We start from the raw sequence: 11402 nt of genomic DNA, 5'->3' as shown, positions 1-11402 counted from the left end.
TGTATGTGGTTCAGGGTTCAGACAGAGATGTGGACAGACAGACTTTTGGCATCTTCTTTCTCCCTTTTTCCCTTTAAGGATTTACCCTCTTTCTCTTCACGATCATGGTTTCTTCGGTTTCTAGACCAGAAAAGATTGTTTTTTTCACCAGTGCCCACTCCATCCCCTCACCGCACTACACATTGTATCCATTTTATCTGGTGTCAACGAAGAATATGACTTTCCCTCATATTCTACCTGCTTTTGTTCACTGAGTGTGATCTTACTCAACCATTATCAGAGGCGGAAGTTGACTGCATTTAACTTAACCACTAGAAAATGAACAATATATTTATTAATAAATGCAAAGAATGGAAGAATTTCAGGACTTTCAGAATTACAAAGAGCTTGCTGGGTGGGACAGTCCTACATGAATGCCCAGGGATAAATCTCCCTGAATCCCACTCTGCTGGATTGCTCTCGGTGACAGAGGGCTCACTACTGCATAAAGCAGCCCACTCCATTTCAGACAATCTGACCATTTGAGATATTTCCTTTCGATATGCTCAAAACGTCTTCACTTCATGGGGCGCCTGGGTGGCTCAGTCGTTCGTTAAGCATCTGCCTTCTGCTGAGCTCATGATCCCAGGGTCCTTCCTGGGATCGAGCCCCTCATCGGTCTCCTTGCTCCACGGGAAGCCTGCTTCTCCCCCTCCCGCTCCCCCTGCTTGTGTTCCCTCTCTCGCTGTGTCTCTCTCTGTCAAATAAATAAATAAAATCTTTTTTTTTAAAAGATTTTTATTTATTCATAAGAGACAGAGAGAGAGAGAGGCAGAGGGAGAAGTGGGCTCCTGATGCGGGACTTGATCCCAGGACCCTGGGATCATGACCTGAGCGGAAGGCAGACGCTTAACCATCTGAGCCACCCAGGCGCCCAAATAAATAAAATCTTTAAAAAAAAAAAAAAGTCTTCACTTCAGCTTTGGCTCCTCCATTCCTCTGTTCCAATTCCAACCCTCAGGGCCACACAGAATGAGCCCGGCCCCCTTCCCCCAACAGGGTCACTGAGCCCTCAGGTAGGAGATGCAGCCTCAGCTCCCCCAACCAGTGTTTGTGGTGCTGGTTTCTAGTCCCCTCATGATTCTGATCTCCTTTTCTTGAGTAGGATCCTGTAGCTACATAGCTTCCTCAAGATGCCATGTCCAGAAAGGGCCCAATACTTGGGGCAAGGCCCAGGCAGCCTAGAGGTTCCTTTCCACAGGCACCTTGGTGCCCACTGGTGTACTTCCAGTCACGTTGCAATTGGCCCCTCTGAAGCTGGCGGTCAGTAGGCACCCGGGGGTCCTTTCGCTGCCTTCAAAGGAGTGCGGCATTAAGCCTCAGAGGATCTGCCATCATCAGAGCCTGTCTTGCCCTGAGGCCTCCCCTGGCCCTCTGAACATGTGTGCTGGCTCCCGTTCAGGTCAGGATCCGCACAGCCAGTACTGGACAAGATACTGTACAGAAACATCTCGTTTAGAGAACAGTTTCTATATCACCTCATGGATCCATTGGAATAAGCAGAATCACTGAATGATGTACGCAGAGGAGGGTGTAATATTCCCATTTGACAGATGAAGAAGCTGAGGGTGCGGGTAGGCTCTGGGCTGCTGGGAATAGGGACAAAGGACAGTGAAAACCAATGGAACACTACCTATATTTATCACAAAACCCTTTTCTCAACAGCTCAGAGGCTTTAGGCTTCCGTTCAGATGCGTCTCTGAGCCATCCTCTGGGTAGAAATTTTTTTCTCAGGGCCTTTTTGGATACAGGCAATCTAAAGGAATCCCCTGTCCCCTCACCCTCAGCCCCAGGCGGTGTGGTACAGCTCTAGGCTGCTTTCCAAGAAATTACTTCTAGAATCATTTGCCTGCAGCCCCAAACAAAAGCTCAGGTATGGAAGCATGGCATGCCCCTGACCTTTCACATCCCCAGAGCCAAGCTGTGGGGAGGAGGGGGCCGCCACACAAAAGGGTCTGAGGAGTGACCCGGCCTGCCTCAGCTACCTGCTGTTCCCCACAATGGGGCCCCCCCGAGGCCCCGGTTGCCTCTGGAGGCAAGAGAAAAGAGCCCAGATAATGACAGGCTCAGCTACCGCTGCTCTCTTCAGAGAGACGAGAAGAGGGAGGCGGCCAAACCCTCCGGATAATAAAGAAGTAACAAATGAGGAATAAAAGCTTATGGAAGACATCTTAACCCAGGGATGAAAAAAATGTCAACATCTGTGAGGCTTTCTGCACCAGCGGACCCAGGGCCTAATGAAAACCCTCGAAAAGCCATTCACTGGCGCAGAGGCAAAAAGGCTACATTTTTGTCTGGGGGCGTCGAGGGTTCCATGAGGCTGCCTTTCCCACTCGGCTGCTGTTGGACCAGGCGCTAATGTTCATCTTCAGCTTTATTAAGGAACCAGGGGCAGGAGGAGAATGGTGCTCCCGAACCCTCTATCGCAAAGGTGGTGGCGGCGAGGTGGGTGGATTTGGGAGTGGGCCGACGTGTCTGCCCGTGAGGCAAGGAAGAAAGCCAGGGGAATTAGAGAAAACGCTGTTTAACAAGGGTCTCTTTTGACTGGGGCCTTTAGGAAGGATGCAGCCCCAGGAAAAGTAATCCTCTTAGCTCTACTTATGTGTGTGTACAAAACAGGGAAATCGAATCTGAATGTCCTCATTGCATTTGCTAAAATACCTAATGAAAACACAAAGATTTCTTATTCTGATCTTCACCTTTCATTCAGAAGATGGAGAGTGGCAGATGTTTGCTTATAAGACTGATTTAAAAAATTCAAACTGAGACTTTGGGGTGGGGGGAAGAGCTGGTCCACCTCTCTCTTTCCAGGGGGTGTGAGCCTTTGTGTCTTCCCCAGGGGTTTTCTACACCCTCCTGCCTAGGGCCTTCCAGGGGCTGGCGTGATTTTATGTGGGGGGTTTGTGCTCTATGTTCACCATTGGAATGTCTCTCCAGAGGGCTCAATAAGAGAAATCTCCAATCCTGGCCAACAGAGGCAGCTCCCTGAGAAGAGTGGGCAGGTTGGCACAAATAGAAATGTGCTCTCAAATTTGTGATTGTTTTGTCCTTGGGGAACCTTGTACCCTGGCAGGAGCACTCTGAGATGCTCCTCACCACACCCACACACCCACATACACACATGCCTTCCCACACCTATGCACACAGGTATGCCTTCCCCTCCGCACACACATACACGCGCACACACACATAACAACCCATTCTGCTCACTCCCGTGTCCATGCATCGTTGCAGTTATAAATACACACACAACATCACCACCCCCAAATACCCGCACCCACCCACCCTCCCCCAGTCTGAACTGTGTTAGTTAGCCTACGGGCAAACGTCTTCCTTACCCATTTCCTCAGCACACAGTTTTTTTTTTTTTTTTGACCAAATGTTTCAATTATGATTTGGCTCTAGCATGAAACAAGATGCAAGTGAGGGTAAGTAAAATATTCTGGAGATTGCCAAGGAGACTTTACCTACGCTAAAATAGGAAAGTGCACTTTTATTTCTTCTTTGGTATGTTAGGGGGCTATTTGAAGTTCAAAACTATCGCTTGTTGTTGAATTACAAAAGGAATGCAAAGTGAAGGGGGCAGCCACAGAAAGGCCCATTATGGCTCCAGGTCTGGTTCAAGCTGTGCATCTGTGGGTCAGCACTGTCGTCCTAGGCTTCCAGGGCAGGTAGTGAGCTCCCAGCTCTTAAAGTATTCAAGCAGTCGTCTGTGACCCCACTGTCCTCTGTCATCGTAAATTGGATGGGAGTCCCATGCTGAATGTACAGTTGAACTGGATGAACTCTGATGTCTTTTGTAATCCTAATATTAATAATAATATCATTATGAGTACTAATGATTTGCTAGTTACTCTCCTAAGGCTTTAATGGATTATTGCATTTAATTTTCTCGGCTCTATTCCATACACACTCTTATGCCTATTTTGTAGTTACGGAAATAAGACTAGAGAAGTTGGGGGCAGGGCTGGTATCAACAGAGCCAGCATTCATACCCAGACCCATCTGACACCAAACTTAGGCTATTGACCTCGAGCTACGTGGCCTCTTAAGAGAACTTGATTCTGAATAATTTCCTGTTTTCTTTTCTTGGTCGGTAGGAGGGGATTGACCGTGTCCTACCTGGTTCATCCCATGTTGCTGCAGTGTCTCTCCTCCCCAGTCCTTCGGAGGAATGAGGGAAACCCAGGGATGTCCTGTGCTGGCAGGAGGCTGCCTTAGGCTGGGGAGGGTTGGACACCAGTTGCTGGGCCCCAGCCATTAAGGTGGTCAGACATTGTTCCTCCCCTGCAGCAGGAGGGCACCCACCTCAGGTGCCCCATGCACTGGCCAACAGAACTCTTCCAGCAGCTGCTTACTCGAAGGCACTGGCTTCCCTGAAGAGAATGGCAGCTCTCCTGGTCTGTGCACCCCTCCTGAGAAGCATACCTTCTCACTCCTCAGGTCCCCTCTAGTGAGTTGAGAACGCGGCCCACTTAGAGAAAGTCAGCAGACACCTGTGATCCTCTTTGTATCCACCACACCTGGTGTTGCAAGGGGTCAGGGAGCCATAATCACAGACCTGGAACCTTTAGGTCTCATTGGGTCTAACTCCCTATGGTGCTTCTAAAGATGTGTCCATAATTCTGTGACACGACTCCCCTCAAGAGGCAGATCTCAGGTATCCTCTTCCTCAGTGCGGACTGGACTTAGTGACGAGCCCACTGGGGAACAGGGCAGACCCGATGGGATGTCACTTCCAAGATGAGGTTCTAAAAAAGACGGTAGCTTCTGTCTTGGGTTCTCTGTCCCCCGCCTCGAATCACTCGAATCACTCGCTGTGGGGAAAGCCAGCTGCCATGCTGTGAAGCAGCCTCCGGAGAAGCATGAACGAGCATGGAAATGGTCTTCTGAGCCTGCCAAGAGCCCGGTGAGTGACCCTGGAAGCAGCTCCTCCCTCAGCGGAGCCCGAGCTGCCTGCAGCAGTCCCGGTGGACTTATTTGCTGCAACCTCAGGAGACACTGTGAGCTAAAGGTTCCCGGCCCACAGAAACCATGAGACCATAAGGGCCGTGGCTGAAGCCGTGACATTTGGGGGGAAGCTATTCCTCAGCATTTCCGCAGTGATCACTTGGGAGAATGGAGGAGGCACCGCGGGGGGAGGTCACTCACCCATTTTCACAAATGACAAGTCAGTTCTTAAAGTGAATGCAGATATCTCAACCTCTTGTCTAGTGCTCTTTGCACTACCTCAGACCTCCTCTCACCCCCCACTTCCCGCTAAGGGACGAGAAGAATGTTATCTGACAGACCTCTGCCTGCCTGGGAGCTCAGGGCTTTGTTGTTCTGAGCAGGTTGGATACACAGGGTTTGGGGGGTTGGGGACAGATGATCACCCGCGGGGCTGTTCGAGAGGGTAACAGCCCCCGCATCTGCCCCCCTTCCCAGGGCTCGTGTTTTGGCCCATGTGGGAATTTCAACCCACACATATGAATTTTGAATTTAACACAGAACTTACCACCCAGAAATGACTGTGTGAAGTTAGTATAATTTGCCTGTGTTTATTTTTTTAATTATGAACTTAAGCAAAGTTTATGGAAAAAAAGGAACCCAATGATCATGAAACGTAGCTATTTCCATCTCTCCAAATTCTCTTTGTTAGTGTTCTTTGCACAGCTGTAACGGCCTGCGTAGACTGTTAAGAGTTTTGCCTTCCTCCCTCAGCAAGTGTCCATTGTCCCCCAGGGGTCCTGTGGGGTGGGGAACTCCGAGCCCCGCTGGGCCTGGCTCTCTCCCAGACCACCCTCCCCGGGGCCCGGCTCATCCCCTTGCCTTGGGCTCCTGGACCCGAGCCCTCTCAGCCTGGCGCAGTCCCTGGAACGCACTGTGTGGCACGGCCCGGAGTCTTGGCGCTCTCTGCCTCCGCTGCGGGCCCGTCTCCCGGCCCCCTCGTACTGCAGAGGCCCGCAAACGGTGCTCCTGGGGCCTGCACAGCCTGGCTGCTGCTGAGGGACCTGGGCTGTCGCTGCTAGGGGCGACTTTGCTTCCCTGGCTCAAGGGGCCTGGGTTCTCAGCGTGGAGTACCCCTTCACCCATGTCTGAATCCCTGGGCAGGGGGCTGCTTCGTGTGGGCGGCTGGGCCCTCACCCAGTCCTTCTGAGTCTGGAGAAAGGGCCTAGGAATCTGCATTCTCACAATGCCCCAAGGCAAGGCTGGTACTCAGCACAACTTGAGACTCTGGTTCTGCTCTCTCCTCTTAAGTACAATACGCAGCTTTGAGAACTGCTGATGGCCTGGCAAACTTTGCAGAGACAGGCAAAAGCAGCCCTCGAGTCTCTGACCTGAGCCCTTGGCCGGACTGGGTCTTCCTGCCAGCTCAGTTGTCTCCTTGCTGTCCCCCTTCATCTCTGGCCATGACCTGTTTTCACCTACAGCAACAGGAGTTCAGAAGAAGCCAGGATGTCCTCACTGGCTCCCTGGCTTCCTGTTGGAAGCCTAGGGAATGGCTTCCCGGGGAGGAACTGGCAGTTATTGGCCCAAATAAGGGCTCATGGTTCACTCTTGGTCTCTGTGAGTTGGCTTCATGTGCACTGTCCCCTGCGGTGGGTCCGTGGTGCGGAGCCAGCAGCAGGGCCCATGGTGGGACTCTGAGGCCATGCTGGAGGGCTGAGCTCCCACAGTACACTTCCTCTCTCACTGCCCCCACCCACTGGCTCCATGGGGCCAGGTTCCCAGGGCTTCCGTTCACTGCTTCCCCCACGCAGAGGAAGCCTAGCTTTCACACAATGTCCTACACCCCTCTGTGAGGGTGGTGGCTCCCGGCCCTGGGCCTCAATGGCCCCAGCTGTAACCTGAGAGGTTCTGAGTACACGGTCCGCGAAGCCCTTTCCAGCCCTGAGGTTCTGTGGTATTTGTTGCAGACAGAGGTCTCTCAGTACCTCCTAGATCCTGCCCCAGACGTGACCCCTTCCCCTCTCCGAGGATGCCAGGACCCATAGTGTTCACAGCTTGGTCCATTCCTCTGTTGTGGGAGAAAAAAACAAGGGTCCAGACTCCAAGTCCTGTGAAATCCAAGCCGGCAAAAGCATCAGTCGACCTGAGGGAGACGCAGGCCGAAGGGCTTGGAAGGTGCGAACATGTCCGCAGCCGTCTGTTTACTTCTGCAGCCCAGCTGCCCTCTGAGTGTGGCTGGGGTCACGGAGCAGTAGCAGGCTCTCGGCTTTGTAGCTCTGCTTTGAGGTCGGGGATGTCTGGACCCCGCCCCCCTCCCCCCTCCTGCCCAGGCATTTATTTCTCCAAACTGCCTGCCCCTGAGGAAGAGCCCCACCAGCTACAGAACCCAAGGCGGATGCACAGTGGGAGATGCGATTGGAAGCTAAGCAGAGCCTGCACCGAGGACCGGAAGTGTGACACACATGGGCGCAGGCACCAACCCGCAGCCCTAACAGCTGTTCTCCCCTGTGTGCGGGTAGACTCCTCTGCAGCCTGGGGATACCACCCTGGTGTCCCGTGGGTCGCCTGTCACCCTCCCCTCCACCCTTGCTTCCCGGCGCCTAGGCAGGACGGCTTCTGCCGCTGACATTTGCGGTCTTGTGAGATATCACTCAGGCGAGCAGTTACTAACGGCCTGCGGCGATCTGTCCCTGCTGTCCTCCATCGCGTGTCCATTCCCTACCTCGCCAGTCGCCCAGACCCCTTAGCTGCCTTTGGCAAGCTGTCAGCCATCCATGCAGCTCCCAAGGAAGGAAGCCACTTGGGAACAGGAGCTGCTCACCTTCTGCCCTGGGGGCCCGCGCTGAGGACAGACAGAACCCCATGAGTGAGGGGCTGGAACTGTTCCATTAATTGGATACTGAGTTGCACAGCCGGGGACTGTCTTGTAAATCCTGACTCGGACACAGGGCAACAGTAAACGCCAGAACAGTTTGGACGCAAGAGGCTGCCATGAATGGGAAGGAAAAAACGAGGACCTGATCTGACCCTGAGGACCAGGATGGGGGGATGGGGGCGGGCAATGCTGACTCTCCCCGGCCCATTATGATTATCACAAACATGTGATCAGGGCTGGGATGGACGAGGAGCGTCCAGGCCTCGTTCTGTCATTCGCTGGCTGGGTGATGCTGGGCAAGTCATACAACATTGCCGGGCCTCAGTTTCCCTATTTGTAAAACGTCAGGAGCCCCTGGTGGACAGCTAAGAGCCGCCCCAGCATTCCTGTTCTTTGTTTTATTTCTGTTGTGTAAGTGTGCAGTTCTCAAAAGGGTGTGTTTGGGGCAGGTTGTGGCTGAGGAGACGGGAAGGGGGTTCTCGATGGCAAGTGTGCACGGGAAGGCATTTCCGGGGGCAGAGGATTGTGTTTTCCGTTCAGTGGATCAGGAGATAGCCTGGAGAAGCTAGCTGCAGTGTGGCTGGGCCAGGGCCTTGGCTGCATTTTGCTTGGCTCTTTCTGTAGAACCATCCCTGCCCTTTTTCTTCCCGCTTCCCCATGTCATAAACCCTGCCCACCACTCTCCCAGTCCATTCTCAGAGTCACTTCCTCCACGTGGCCTTCCCTGAGGCCCCCAAGCAGAGTCAGCTGCTCTTCCCACCAGAACCCCTGGAGCACTTTGTCTACCCTTCTCTTGCCCCCTTAACTTTTCCTTAGACCAGAGACAGAGACAGTCTTCAAGGACTGGAGTCCCTTGAAGGCTAGGGCTCCGACATGTTTCTCTCTCCCAGTCCAGCACAATGAATGGCGCACAGTTAGGTTCCACTGAGTGTGGAATTGAAGTTACTCAGAGGGTCCTCTGCCTCGGGATGCGGGTTCCCCAATTCTGCCATATGTCCCAGCCTCCACAAGCCCATCTCATACCTGGAGCCAGCCCCTGGAGCACACCTTCCTGTATGCGGAAGCACCTGGCCCGGAGGACAGGAGGTGAGAAGGAAACTGTGCTGTGAGCAATGCCTCAGGGGGGCCTCGCCTGCAGGGTCTCCCAGACCAGGCAGGAGAATGGGGTGTGGGACCCCCTGCACTTGCCTGTGGAGAAGAGCTTGCTGAGTACACGGAGGACTCCAGCCCTCTGAGTTGTCAAGACTGTAGCAGCCCCGCCATCTTCCTATGACTTGCTTCCGCCTTCAGCACTGGGAGGCCAGAAGCAGCCGGTGGGTCGTTCTCATGGTCCGGGGTCCATCCACTTCTTGTTCGAAGCCCAGTGAGGACAAGGATGGAGTATGATTGAAGCCTGCCCTGAGACCTAGAGGTGTGAGGCACGTGGAAGGGACTCAGTGAAGAATGTTTGGAGCCAAATGGAATCTATTCTTGCAGTTCATCCCAGGACTGTTACACTTAAAAAAGGACTTCAGCGCTTGGGCTCAGGCGACGGGTCCAGCCCCATTTCAGGCCTGGGGCTGCATAAGAATCCATGAAGGGATTTGTTCAGAGCCCTGCTGAGCCATCTGCCCTTGCTCACTGTGTGCCCCGCGGCTTCTTTCCCAACAGGGGAGACTCTGCAGGGGCTGCATGCGCTCAGGAGGTAGTGACACAGGGGCGTAGGACAGAGGGTGGGCTTTGAAGCCAAAAAGGCCTGAGTTCGAATTCAGACTCCCTATCTTCCTGTGTATTGCCCTGGCAATGACTTCACGTTTCCTGGCTTTGCTTTTCTTACTTACCGAAAGAGGGATAATATCCATCCTGCAAAGTTGTTGTCATGTTTAAAGTGAGATAGTGTGGGGTGCCTGGGGGGCTCAGTCGTTAAGCATCTGCCTTCGGCTCAGGTCATGGTCCCAGGGTCCTGGGATCGAGCCCCACATCGGGCTCCCTGCTCCGCGGGGAGCCTGCTTCTCCCTCTCCCGCTCCCCCTGCTTGTGTTCCCTCTCTCGCTGTGTCTCTCTCTGTCAAATAAATAAATAAAATCTTTAAAAAATAAATAAATAAAATGAGATAGTGTTGGCAGATGCTGGGCACACAGTAGGTGCTCAAACTCACACAGCCAGTGACTCCCCTCCCCTCTAGGGTGGAGGAGGGGGTGAGGATTTGTCCCTGTGGGGACTAGTGAGGCAGTTCCTCAGCTCTGATTACATCTGTATGCCACCCAGTTGTCTGGTTGGAGGTTGCTCGAGGCAAAAAGGGAGAGGGAAATTGGTCTTGTGAGGAGCTGGGCTTCCTTCCACTTTCCTGCTGCTGTGGCCTGAGGGGCACCAAGGAAACTTGCTGCGGGACCTTCTCTGGCAGAATCCCGAGACCTGGGTCCTTACCTGGCCGGCTGTGGGACCTGGGGCAGCTTCTTCTCCCCTGGGTGTGGGCAGGGTAACACCTGCGTCATCTGCACCCCGGGGCTGTCCAGGATTCCTGTAAAGAGCTTATATCCAGTGAAGCGCTGGGCAAACACCGGGGGCATCATGTTTTCACTGTGAGCACCATTGTTTTCTTAAAGAAACTTGAAGAAGCCAAAGAGTTTGCACTAAGTCTTGGTTCAAAACTCTTTTTTTTTTTAAGCAGCAGAAAAAAGGAGGGAGCGAGGTTAAAAAGGAAAAAAAAAAAAAAAAGGATTTAAGCCAACAGCTCCGGCTCCGTTTTCAGCCAAATAGAGGAAAGAAGTGAGTAGCAGAGATTTGTTTCCAAGGGAGTTCATCTGAGCCAAGAAGAGCTGCTGCCAAGCCAGCCGGGGCCTGGGGCCAGTGCCTCCTCGGGGCCGGGGGTGGGGGTCAGTGCCCTGCCTGCCCTCCCGGGCCCCGCTTCTCCCCCTGCGCATTAGACGGGGCTCTTTGGTGCTGGGTTGGTGGTGCCAGGAGGCCTCCAGGCCCGGCTATCTGGGCTGGGTCTGTTTCTACTCCTCCTGGGAGCCTTGATTAAGGGAGGATAGGAGGAAGAAAAACCAAACCTCCTTGCTGGGTGTATGATTCTAAGGCTTAACCAAACACCATCTGGTGAGGGCCCGGGGTGGGGGGATTGCTGGGTGAGGGGAGGCTGGGAGGTTGTGGAGGATGATGGGAGTGGTCCTGGGGGAAGGGGGGCAGGAGGTGACCCTTCTCTTGCTTTCCCGGCCTGCTGCAGAGCTGGCTCGCTTTCCCTCGCTTTAACCTTCCTTTTGTCTCTGACCAGGTGACTTGTCTCCCCACCATTGTTTCCCGCCTTTCTCAGCCGTCCTCCAGCCCGGGTTCCACGGCCACCCCTGGCGGCTCGTGGCCACCTGCAGGGTCTGGGGCTGTGCTCGGCAGGCCGCCCGGGCACAGGCCTTGGGCCTTCCACTTGGGTGCAGCTGGGGTGGAGGCCTCGGCAGGGCCAGTTGGGAAGTGGCGTCCCCCCATCAGGCTGGCTGCGCCTGAACTTGGCTCCTTTTCACCACAGTGCTATGGCCGGAAGGGCTGGCTCTGGGGCAGGAGGTGGAAGTGCCCTGGGTCCTGGG

The sequence above is a fragment of the Leptonychotes weddellii genome, chromosome 1, assembly GCF_054177405.1.
Source record: "Leptonychotes weddellii isolate Sample4059 chromosome 1, ASM5417740v2, whole genome shotgun sequence".
Classification (NCBI taxonomy): Eukaryota; Metazoa; Chordata; class Mammalia; order Carnivora; family Phocidae; genus Leptonychotes; species Leptonychotes weddellii.
Note: the sequence above shows the minus strand (reverse complement) of the source record.